This window comes from Misgurnus anguillicaudatus, chromosome 12 (genome assembly GCF_027580225.2).
Source record: "Misgurnus anguillicaudatus chromosome 12, ASM2758022v2, whole genome shotgun sequence".
Classification (NCBI taxonomy): domain Eukaryota; kingdom Metazoa; phylum Chordata; class Actinopteri; order Cypriniformes; family Cobitidae; genus Misgurnus; species Misgurnus anguillicaudatus.
The window spans coordinates 40,001-49,727 of NC_073348.2; the positions used below are offsets into that span (position 1 = coordinate 40,001).

Genomic DNA, 9,727 nt, shown 5'->3' on the forward strand with positions numbered 1-9,727 from the left:
CTAAAGTACCATCGAAAGTTGATAGGGCAGACATTCGAATGAGTCGTCGCCGCCGCGGGGGCGCGCGATCGGCTCGAGGTTATCCTGAGTCACCAAAGCGGCCGGGGCGCGCCCGGAGACGCGTCCCGGATGGGTTTTGGGTCTGATAAATGCACGCGTCCCCGGCCCTCGCGGGCCGGGTCGGCGCTCGTTTGCATGTATTAGCTCTGGAATTGCCACAGTTATCCAAGTACGGGTGGAGCGATCAAAGGAACCATAACTGATTTAATGAGCCATTCGCAGTTTCACTGTACCGGCCGTGTGCACTTAGACCTGCATGGCTTAATCTTTGAGACAAGCATATGTTACTGGCAGGATCAACCAGGTAGTAGCCTTAGGAGAGCCTCTTCGGTTCGACCCAGGTTCACGCGGCGCGGGTCCCGGAGTCCCCCGCGGGGGCCCGGGGCCACTCTCGTGCGCGGCTCTCCCCTCGGGCTGAGGGGTGGCCCGGAGGCCGTAACCGAGGAAAGGTGCGTTTCGCGGGGCCGGGTGGCAGCGGCGGGCCGGGGGCGTCTCCGCCCTCGGTCGCCGAGGCCCTCGCCGGCCGCCGGTGGCGGACCTTCGCGTCTGACGGACCGTCTGGGTCTCCCGAGGAAGGGTTCGGGCGGGCTCCGGAGAGCCCCCCTGGAGGCGAGAGCGCGCGAGTCGGGGAGGAACCGACCGCCCATGACGGTCGACGAGTCGACCGGGCGGGGGCCTGCCCCAGGCGCTGTGCGTTTTCCAGAGACTCAGGGCCATGACCATACTCCGTTGGCTGGGCATCACTCCAGGCGGCGGTCATATCGGCTGAGACGTGGGCGGCCCTGTCCCGCCCGGTGTGGTTCGTTTAACGGCCGACGCCGGTGTGGTTCGTTTAACGGCCGACGCCGGTGCTTGCCTTCCTTGGATGACGTGCCATTCGTTTTATTCATTCGTCACTACCTCCGTGCGTGCCCGGGACTTTTCGAGGCATTTGTGTCTGACGTACGAGGCCTCTCGCCGGGCTCGAGAGGTCCCGAGATCCGGCCTACCGCAACCTTGGAGAGTCGCGAGGTGCTCTTCCCTATATACCCGATGGCACCTGTTCACCCTACCGTCCCCTGCTGGACGGGGCCCGGCCCGGGACTCGGCCGGGACGACGCACCTTCGTCGGTAAGAGTGAGAGGGTCCGTGACCCTGGAAGTGCGCGAGCCACCCGACTTGGGATCCATAATCGTCGGCGGCCCTGTCCCGCCCAAGACGAAGCGCCTTCGTCGGCCTGACATGTAGGGTCGTCGACCCTGGAAGTGCGCGAGTCACCCGACTCGACTTTAGCTGAGGCCGGGGAGGCCGGCCCGTCCCCGTCCGTGCCCGGGGACGATGCACCTTTGTCGGTGCGACCGAGAGGGTCGTCGACCCTGGAAGTGCGCGAGTCACCCGACTCGACTTTTTCACTGAGGCCGGGGAGGCCGGCCCGTCCCCGTCCGTGCCCGGGGACGATGCACCTTTGTCGGTGCGACTGAGAGGGTCGTCGACCCTGGAAGTGCGCGAGTCACCCGACTCGACTTTTTCACTGAGGCCGGGGAGGCCGGCCCGTCCCCGTCCGTGCCCGGGGACGATGCACCTTTGTCGGTGCGACTGAGAGGGTCGAGGACCCTGGAAGTGCACGAGCCACCCAACTCGACTTCCATAGCGGTCGGCGGCCCTGTCCCGCCCAGACACGAAGCACCTTTGTCGGTGCGACCGAGAGGGTCTTGGACCCTGGAAGTGCGCGAGCCACCCAACTCGACTTCCATAGCGATCGGCGGCCCTGTCCCGCCCAGACACGAAGCACCTTTGTCGGTGCGACCGAGAGGGTCTTGGACCCTGGAAGTGCACGAGCAACCCAACTCGACTTCCATAAGGGCCGGGGAGGCCGGCCCGTCCCCGTCCGGGGACGAAGCACCTTTGTCGGTGCGACTGAGAGGGTCTTGGACCCTGGAAGTAAACGAGCCGCCACACTCGACTTCCATAGAGGAAGGCGGCCCTGTCCCGCCCCAGACGATGCACCTTCGTCTGTCACACTGAGAGGGTCTTGGACCCTGGAAGCCGCCCCACTCGACTTCCATAGAGGTCGGCGGCCCTGTCCCGCCCCAGACGATGCACCTTCGTCTGTCACACGGAGAGGGTCTCGGACCCTGGAAGCCGCTCCACTCGACTTCCACGCTCGCTCGCTCCTTCGTCCGCGCCCCACGAGAATCAGGGACGCCCCGGGGCCGGCCGCTCGCCCGACCGACTTCCGGGACTCCCGGGACCGCCCGTGAGGCCTTCCGACGTCGCCCGAGACGAAGCGCGCGGGGTCGGTGCGCCCGAGAGGGCAGGAGGCACCGGGGCCGGCCGCTCGCCCGACCGGCTTCCGGGTCTCCGAGACCGCTCGGGTGACCTATCCTCGCGCCCGCCCGACCGACGGCCGGGGGCCCTCCGCGACCGGGGGTTTCCGTTTTACGGCCGACGCCGAGATCCTTCGACGGTTCCGACTCGTTTTGTTACGCTTTTGTCGGTTCGCGCCCGCGTTTGAGAGTATGCGTGCGGGGCCGAACCTCTGAGGCCGTGGCCTCGATCCAGGGCGGATCTTTTCTCACGTTTTATAAGGCCGTAGCCTAGATCCAGAGACTTTAGGATCTTTTAGCGGCTCGTGAGCCGTAGCGTTGATCCAGGGCGGATCTTTTAACAGGTTTTTAAGCCGTAGCTTTGATCCAGGGCGGATCTTTTCACGTCCGTAGCCTACAGATCCAGGGACTTTTGGATCTTATTGCCGTTTTTAGGCCGTAGCCTTGATCCAGGGCGGATCTTTTGGTGGTTTTTAAGCCGTAGCATTGATCCAGGGCGGATCTTTTTGCGGCCGTAGCCGAGTTCCCATCACCCAAGAAAGCTTTTCTTTTTAGGCCGTAGCCTGGATCCAGGACGGATCTTTCCGCCTAGGCGGCACGCGGATATGGGTTTCCCATCTTTCGGGTACAAGAGAGAGCTCTTTGCGAGCTTTTGGCCGCTCCGCGACCGACGCGTTCGCCCCGGGCGCTGCCTCGCCTCAGACGCCCTTCGACCGTTCCAACCGTTCCAGTTCTTTTAACGGTTCTTTCGTTCGTCGCACACCGAGGCTGGGCCAGACCTAACGGGAATCTCTTGTCTCTGTCTGCCCTGGGACGGCTATGGAAGTAGTGGCGAGGAGCTCGTCCCTATAAACCCGATGGCACCTGTTCACACTACCGGCCCTTTTGAGACGGGGCCCTGCCCGTGGCGGGCCCGGGAGGAGGCGCCCGCGTCGGTACGCGCGACGAGGTCCGACACCCTGGAAGTGCGCGAGTCACCCGACTTTAGCTCCATATTTTTCGCCGCACACCTCATGCCCAGGATGAGGCGCCCTCGTCGGTACGCGCGACGAGGTCCGACACCCTGGAAGTGCGCGAGTCACCCGACTTTAGCTCCATGTTTTCCGACGCACACCTCGCGTCCGCTCACGAGACCTCGTTTCGGCCTAGGGGTGTGCCACGTACCGCCCTCGCGTCCGCTTACGAGCGTCTTCTCGGGCTCGGCGGTGGGTCGAAGACCCTGGAAGTGTAGGACTTCCAGGACGCACGGGCGGCCGCGCACCGTCCCGAGCGCCCGCTTCCGAGTCACCCCTTCGGGCTAGGCAGGCTGGGTCGAGGGCCCTGGAGGTCCCCGACTTCCAGGAGGGAGGGCGGCCCTGTCCCGACCCGGCGTCCGCTCCCGAGTCACCCATTCGGGCTAGGTAGGCTTGGTCGGGTACCCTGGAGGTCCCCGACTTCCAGGAGGGAGGGCGGCCCTGTCCCCACCCGGTGTCCGCTCCCGAGTCACCCATTCGGGCTAGGTAGGCTTGGTCGAGGGCCCTGGAGGTCCCCCGACTTCCAGGAGGGAGGGCGGCCCTGTCCCCACCCGGTGTCCGCTCCCGAGTCACCCATTCGGGCTAGGTAGGCCTGGTCGAGGGCCCTGGAGGTCCCCGACTTCCAGGAGGGAGGGCGGCCCTGTCCCGCCCGCCTCGGAGGCCTCCCCTCGGGCAGGGGAGGCAGGGTCGGGGGCCCTGGATGTCCCCGACTTCCAGGAGGGAGGGCGGCCCTGTCCCCACCCGGTGTCCGCTCCTGAGTCACCCATTCGGGCTAGGTAGGCTGGGTCGAGGGCCCTGGAGGTCCCCGACTTCCAGGAGGGAGGGCGGCCCTGTCCCGACCCGGTGTCCGCTCCTGAGTCACCCCTTCGGGCTAAGCAGGCTGGGTCGAGGGCCCTGGAGGTTAGGGTTAGGACGATGCACCTTCGTCGGTGCGACTGAGAGGGTCGAGGACCCTGGAAGTGCGCGAGCCACCCGACTCGACTTTTTCACTGAGGCCGGCCCGTCCCCGTCCGTGCCCGGGGACGATGCACCTTTGTCGGTGCGACTGAGAGGGTCGAGGACCCTGGAAGTGCGCGAGCCACCCGACTCGACTTTTTCACTGAGGCCGGCCCGTCCCCGTCCGTGCCCGGGGACGATGCACCTTTGTCGGTGCGACTGAGAGGGTCGAGGACCCTGGAAGTGCGCGAGCCACCCGACTCGACTTTTTCACTGAGGCCGGGGAGGCCGGCCCGTCCCCGTCCGTGCCCGGGGACGATGCACCTTTGTCGGTGCGACTGAGAGGGTCGAGGACCCTGGAAGTGCGCGAGCCACCCGACTCGACTTCCATAGCGGTCGGCGGCCCTGTCCCGCCCAGACACGAAGCACCTTTGTCGGTGCGACCGAGAGGGTCTTGGACCCTGGAAGTGCGCGAGCCACCCGACTCGACTTCCATAGCGGTCGGCGGCCCTGTCCCGCCCAGACACGAAGCACCTTTGTCGGTGCGACCGAGAGGGTCTTGGACCCTGGAAGTGCGCGAGCCACCCGACTCGACTTTTTCACTGAGGCCGGCCCGTCCCCGTCCGTGCCCGGGGACGATGCACCTTTGTCGGTGCGACTGAGAGGGTCGAGGACCCTGGAAGTGCGCGAGCCACCCGACTCGACTTCCATAGCGGTCGGCGGCCCTGTCCCGCCCAGAGACGAAGCACCTTTGTCGGTGCGACTGAGAGGGTCTTGGACCCTGGAAGTGCGCGAGCCACCCGACTCGACTTCCATAGCGGTCGGCGGCCCTGTCCCGCCCAGACACGAAGCACCTTTGTCGGTGCGACCGAGAGGGTCTTGGACCCTGGAAGTGCGCGAGCCACCCGACTCGACTTTTTCACTGAGGCCGGCCCGTCCCCGTCCGTGCCCGGGGACGATGCACCTTTGTCGGTGCGACTGAGAGGGTCGAGGACCCTGGAAGTGCGCGAGCCACCCGACTCGACTTCCATAGCGGTCGGCGGCCCTGTCCCGCCCAGAGACGAAGCACCTTTGTCGGTGCGACTGAGAGGGTCGAGGACCCTGGAAGTGCGCGAGCCACCCGACTCGACTTCCATAGCGGTCGGCGGCCCTGTCCCGCCCAGACACGAAGCACCTTTGTCGGTGCGACCGAGAGGGTCGAGGACCCTGGAAGTGCGCGAGCCACCCGACTCGACTTTTTCACTGAGGCCGGCCCGTCCCCGTCCGTGCCCGGGGACGATGCACCTTTGTCGGTGCGACTGAGAGGGTCGAGGACCCTGGAAGTGCGCGAGCCACCCGACTCGACTTCCATAGCGGTCGGCGGCCCTGTCCCGCCCAGAGACGAAGCACCTTTGTCGGTGCGACTGAGAGGGTCGAGGACCCTGGAAGTGCGCGAGCCACCCGACTCGACTTCCATAGCGGTCGGCGGCCCTGTCCCGCCCAGACACGAAGCACCTTTGTCGGTGCGACTGAGAGGGTCGAGGACCCTGGAAGTGCGCGAGCCACCCGACTCGACTTTTTCACTGAGGCCGGCCCGTCCCCGTCCGTGCCCGGGGACGATGCACCTTTGTCGGTGCGACTGAGAGGGTCGAGGACACTGGAAGTGCGCGAGCCACCCGACTCGACTTTTTCACTGAGGCCGGCCCGTCCCCGTCCGTGCCCGGGGACGATGCACCTTTGTCGGTGCGACTGAGAGGGTCGAGGACCCTGGAAGTGCACGAGCCACCCGACTCGACTTCCATAGCGGTCGGCGGCCCTGTCCCGCCCAGAGACGAAGCACCTTTGTCGGTGCGACTGAGAGGGTCTTGGACCCTGGAAGTGCGCGAGCCACCCGACTCGACTTTTTCCACTGAGGCCGGGGAGGCCGGCCCGTCCCCGTCCGTGCCCGGGGACGATGCACCTTTGTCGGTGCAGGGGAGGCTGGGTCGTGTGCCCTGGAGGTCCCCGACTTCCAGGAGGGAGGGCGGCCCTGTCCCCACCCGGTGTCCGCTCCTGAGTCACCCATTCGGGCTAGGTAGGCTGGGTCGAGGGCCCTGGAGGTCCCCGACTTCCAGGAGGGAGGGCGGCCCTGTCCCGACCCGGTGTCCGCTCCTGAGTCACCCCTTCGGGCAGGGGAGGCAGGGTCGGGGGCCCTGGAGGTCCCCGACTTCCAGGAGGGAGGGCGGCCCTGTCCCGGCCCGGTGTCCGCTCCTGAGTCACCCCTTCGGGCAGGGGAGGCTGGGTCGAGGGCCCTGGAGGTCCCCGACTTCCAGGAGGGAGGGCGGCCCTGTCCCGCCCGCCTCGGAGGCCTCCCCTCGGGCAGGGGAGGCAGGGTCGGGGGCCCTGGAGGTCCCCGACTTCCAGGAGGGAGGGCGGCCCTGTCCCGGCCCGGTGTCCGCTCCTGAGTCACCCCTTCGGGCAGGGGAGGCTGGGTCGAGGGCCCTGGAGGTCCCCGACTTCCAGGAGGGAGGGCGGCCCTGTCCCGCCCGCCTCGGAGGCCTCCCCTCGGGCAGGGGAGGCAGGGTCGGGCGCCCTGGAGGTCCGGACCTCCAGGGGGAGGGAGCCCGACCCCGTGCCCGGGGAGGGTGAGCCTAGGTCGGGTAGGCTCGCGCGAGATCGAAGGGCTGGCTCGCCGAGGACGCTCTCCCCTATATACCCGATGGCACCTGTTCGCCCTACCGTCCCTTGCCGTGGGGGACCCCGCCGGGTCCGCGGCCGGGAGGGTGCGCCTCGGTCGGCCCGGACGAGAGGGTCGGGGGGCCTGGAGGTGCGCGGGCCGCCCGGATTTCACCCAGGGGGGGTCTGCGACCGCGGCATGCCCGCCTCGGAGGCCTCCCCTCGGCCCGGACGAGAGGGTCGGGGGGCCCGGAGGTGCGCGGGCCGCCCGGATTTCACCCAGGGGGGTCGGCGGCCGCGGCCTGCCCGCCTCGGAGGCCTCCCCTCGGCCTGGGTCGGCGGGGTCGGGGTGCCCGGAGGTCGACCGGTCGCCCGGGTGCCCCCGGGGGCCTGCGTTAGCCGGCGAGGCCGTACGACGCACCGTTTCCGAGATATCGGCCAATGAACTGCCGGGCGCCGTATCTCCGGCCCCCGGGGTCGCACGGACTCGCGGCCGGGCTCGTTGGAAAGGTCTCGTCCGGGGCTTTCCGGCGACGCCGGCCGCGAGTCCGTGCGACCCCGGGGGCCGGAGATACTTCCGGTCGAAAATCCGAATTTCGTTACCGCGCCGCGCCGGCGCCTCGGGCCCGGGGCCTTCGACCTTCGGGTCGGTCGGTCCGCCGGAGGGGGCCTGTCGAACGAGCCCACCCGCGAGTCTCTGGCCCCTTCCGCGGCGGAGATACGGGGGGCCGCCCGCGGACATTCCCGCGGCCGTAGCTCCGGCGCCTCGGGTCCGAGACCTTAGCCCTTCGGGTCGTTCGCTCTACCCGAGGGGACCTTTCGAACGAGCCCGCCCTCGACCCGCTGACCCTTTCCGCGGCCGAGATACGGCGGTTCGAAAAAAAAAAAACGCTCGTCCGGAGCTCGGGCGCCCCTAGCGTCCGCTGCGTTCGTCGGCCGGAGGCGCGGCCGGTCTCGTTCGAAAGGTCTCGCCCGGGGCTTTCCGACGACGCCGGCCGCGAGTCCGTGCGACCCCGGGGGCCGGAGATACTTCCGGTCGAAGTTCGGAAAACTTCCTACGGCCGTATCTCGGGCGCCTCGGGGCCGAGACCTTAGCCCTTCGGGTCGGTGGCTCTACCGGAGGAGACCTTTCGAACGAGCCCACCCGCGGGTCTCTAGCCCCTTCCGCGGGGGGGATAGGCCGGTCCGTCTCCGGATTTTCCCACGGCCGTAGCTCGGGCGCCTTAGGTCCGAGACCTTAGCCCTTTGGGTCGGTGGCTCCGCGGGGGGAGACCTTTCGAACGAGCCCACCCGCGAGTCTCTAGCCCCTTCCGCGGCCGAGATACGGAGTACCACCGCCGCACCTTTAAAAGGCCGTAGCTCGGGCGCCTTAAGTCCGAGACCTTAGCACTTTGGATCGTTTACTCCACCGGAGGAGACCTTTCGAACGAGCCCACCCGCGAGTCTCTAGCCCCTTCCGCGGCCGAGATACGGAGTACCACCGCCGCACCTTTAAAAGGCCGTAGCTCGGGCGCCTTAAGTCCGAGACCTTAGCCCTTTGGATCGTTTACTCCACCGGAGGAGACCTTTCGAACGAGCCCACCCGCGAGTCTCTAGCCCCTTCCGCGGCCGAGATACGGAGTACCACCGCCGCACCTTTAAAAGGCCGTAGCTCGGGCGCCTTAAGTCCGAGACCTTAGCCCCTTGGGTCGGTTACTCTATCCGAGGGGACCTTTCAGACGAGCCAACCCGCGTCTCTCTAACCCTAACCCCGGCCGAGATACGGACCACCACCGCGGCACCTTTAAACGGCCGTAGCTCGGGCGCCTTACGTCCGAGACCTTAGCCCTTTGGATCCCTTACTCCACCGGAGGAGACCTTTCAGACGAGCCAACCCGCGTCTCTCTAACCCTAACACCGGCCGAGATACGGACCACCACCGCCGGACCTTTAAACGGCCGTAGCTCGGGCGCCATACGTCCGAGACCTTAGCCCTTTGGATCCCTCACTCCACCGGAGGAGACCTTTCAGACGAGCCAACCCGCGTCTCTCTAACCCTTTCCCCGGCCGAGATACGGACCACCACCGCGGCACCTTTAAACGGCCGTAGCTCGGGCGCCTTACGTCCGAGACCTTAGCCCTTTGGATCCCTTACTCCACCGGAGGAGACCTTTCAGACGAGCCAACCCGCGTCTCTCTAACCCTAACACCGGCCGAGATACGGACCACCACCGCCGGACCTTTAAACGGCCGTAGCTCGGGCGCCATACGTCCGAGACCTTAGCCCTTTGGATCCCTCACTCCACCGGAGGAGACCTTTCAGACGAGCCAACCCGCGTCTCTCTAACCCTTTCCCCGGCCGAGATACGGACCACCACCGCGGCACCTTTAAACGGCCGTAGCTCGGGCGCCTTACGTCCGAGACCTTAGCCCTTTGGATCCCTTACTCCACCGGAGGAGACCTTTCAGACGAGCCAACCCGCGTCTCTCTAACCCTAACACCGGCCGAGATACGGACCACCACCGCCGGACCTTTAAACGGCCGTAGCTCGGGCGCCATACGTCCGAGACCTTGGCCCTTTGGATCCCTCACTCCACCGGAGGAGACCTTTCAGACGAGCCAACCCGCGTCTCTCTAACCCTTTCCCCGGCCGAGATACGGACCACCACCGCGGCACCTTTAAACGGCCGTAGCTCGGGCGCCATACGTCCGAGACCTAAGCCCTTTGGATCCCTCACTCCACCGGAGGAGACCTTTCAGACGAGCCAACCCGCGTCTCTCTAACCCTTTCCCCGGCC

The 9,727-nt window shown here is 67.0% G+C and overlaps 1 non-coding gene across 1 annotated transcript in view; it reads right to left on the reverse strand.

The window, feature by feature from the left end:
* LOC141369223 (18S ribosomal RNA) overlaps positions 1-367 on the reverse strand; it is a 1,855-nt gene extending 1,488 nt beyond the window's left edge. Inside the window, exon 1 of the ribosomal RNA XR_012372797.1 lies at positions 1-367. This exon is cut by the window's left edge and continues 1,488 nt beyond it. This is a non-coding gene — a ribosomal RNA (18S ribosomal RNA).
* Positions 368-9,727: the final 9,360 nt, after the last annotated feature.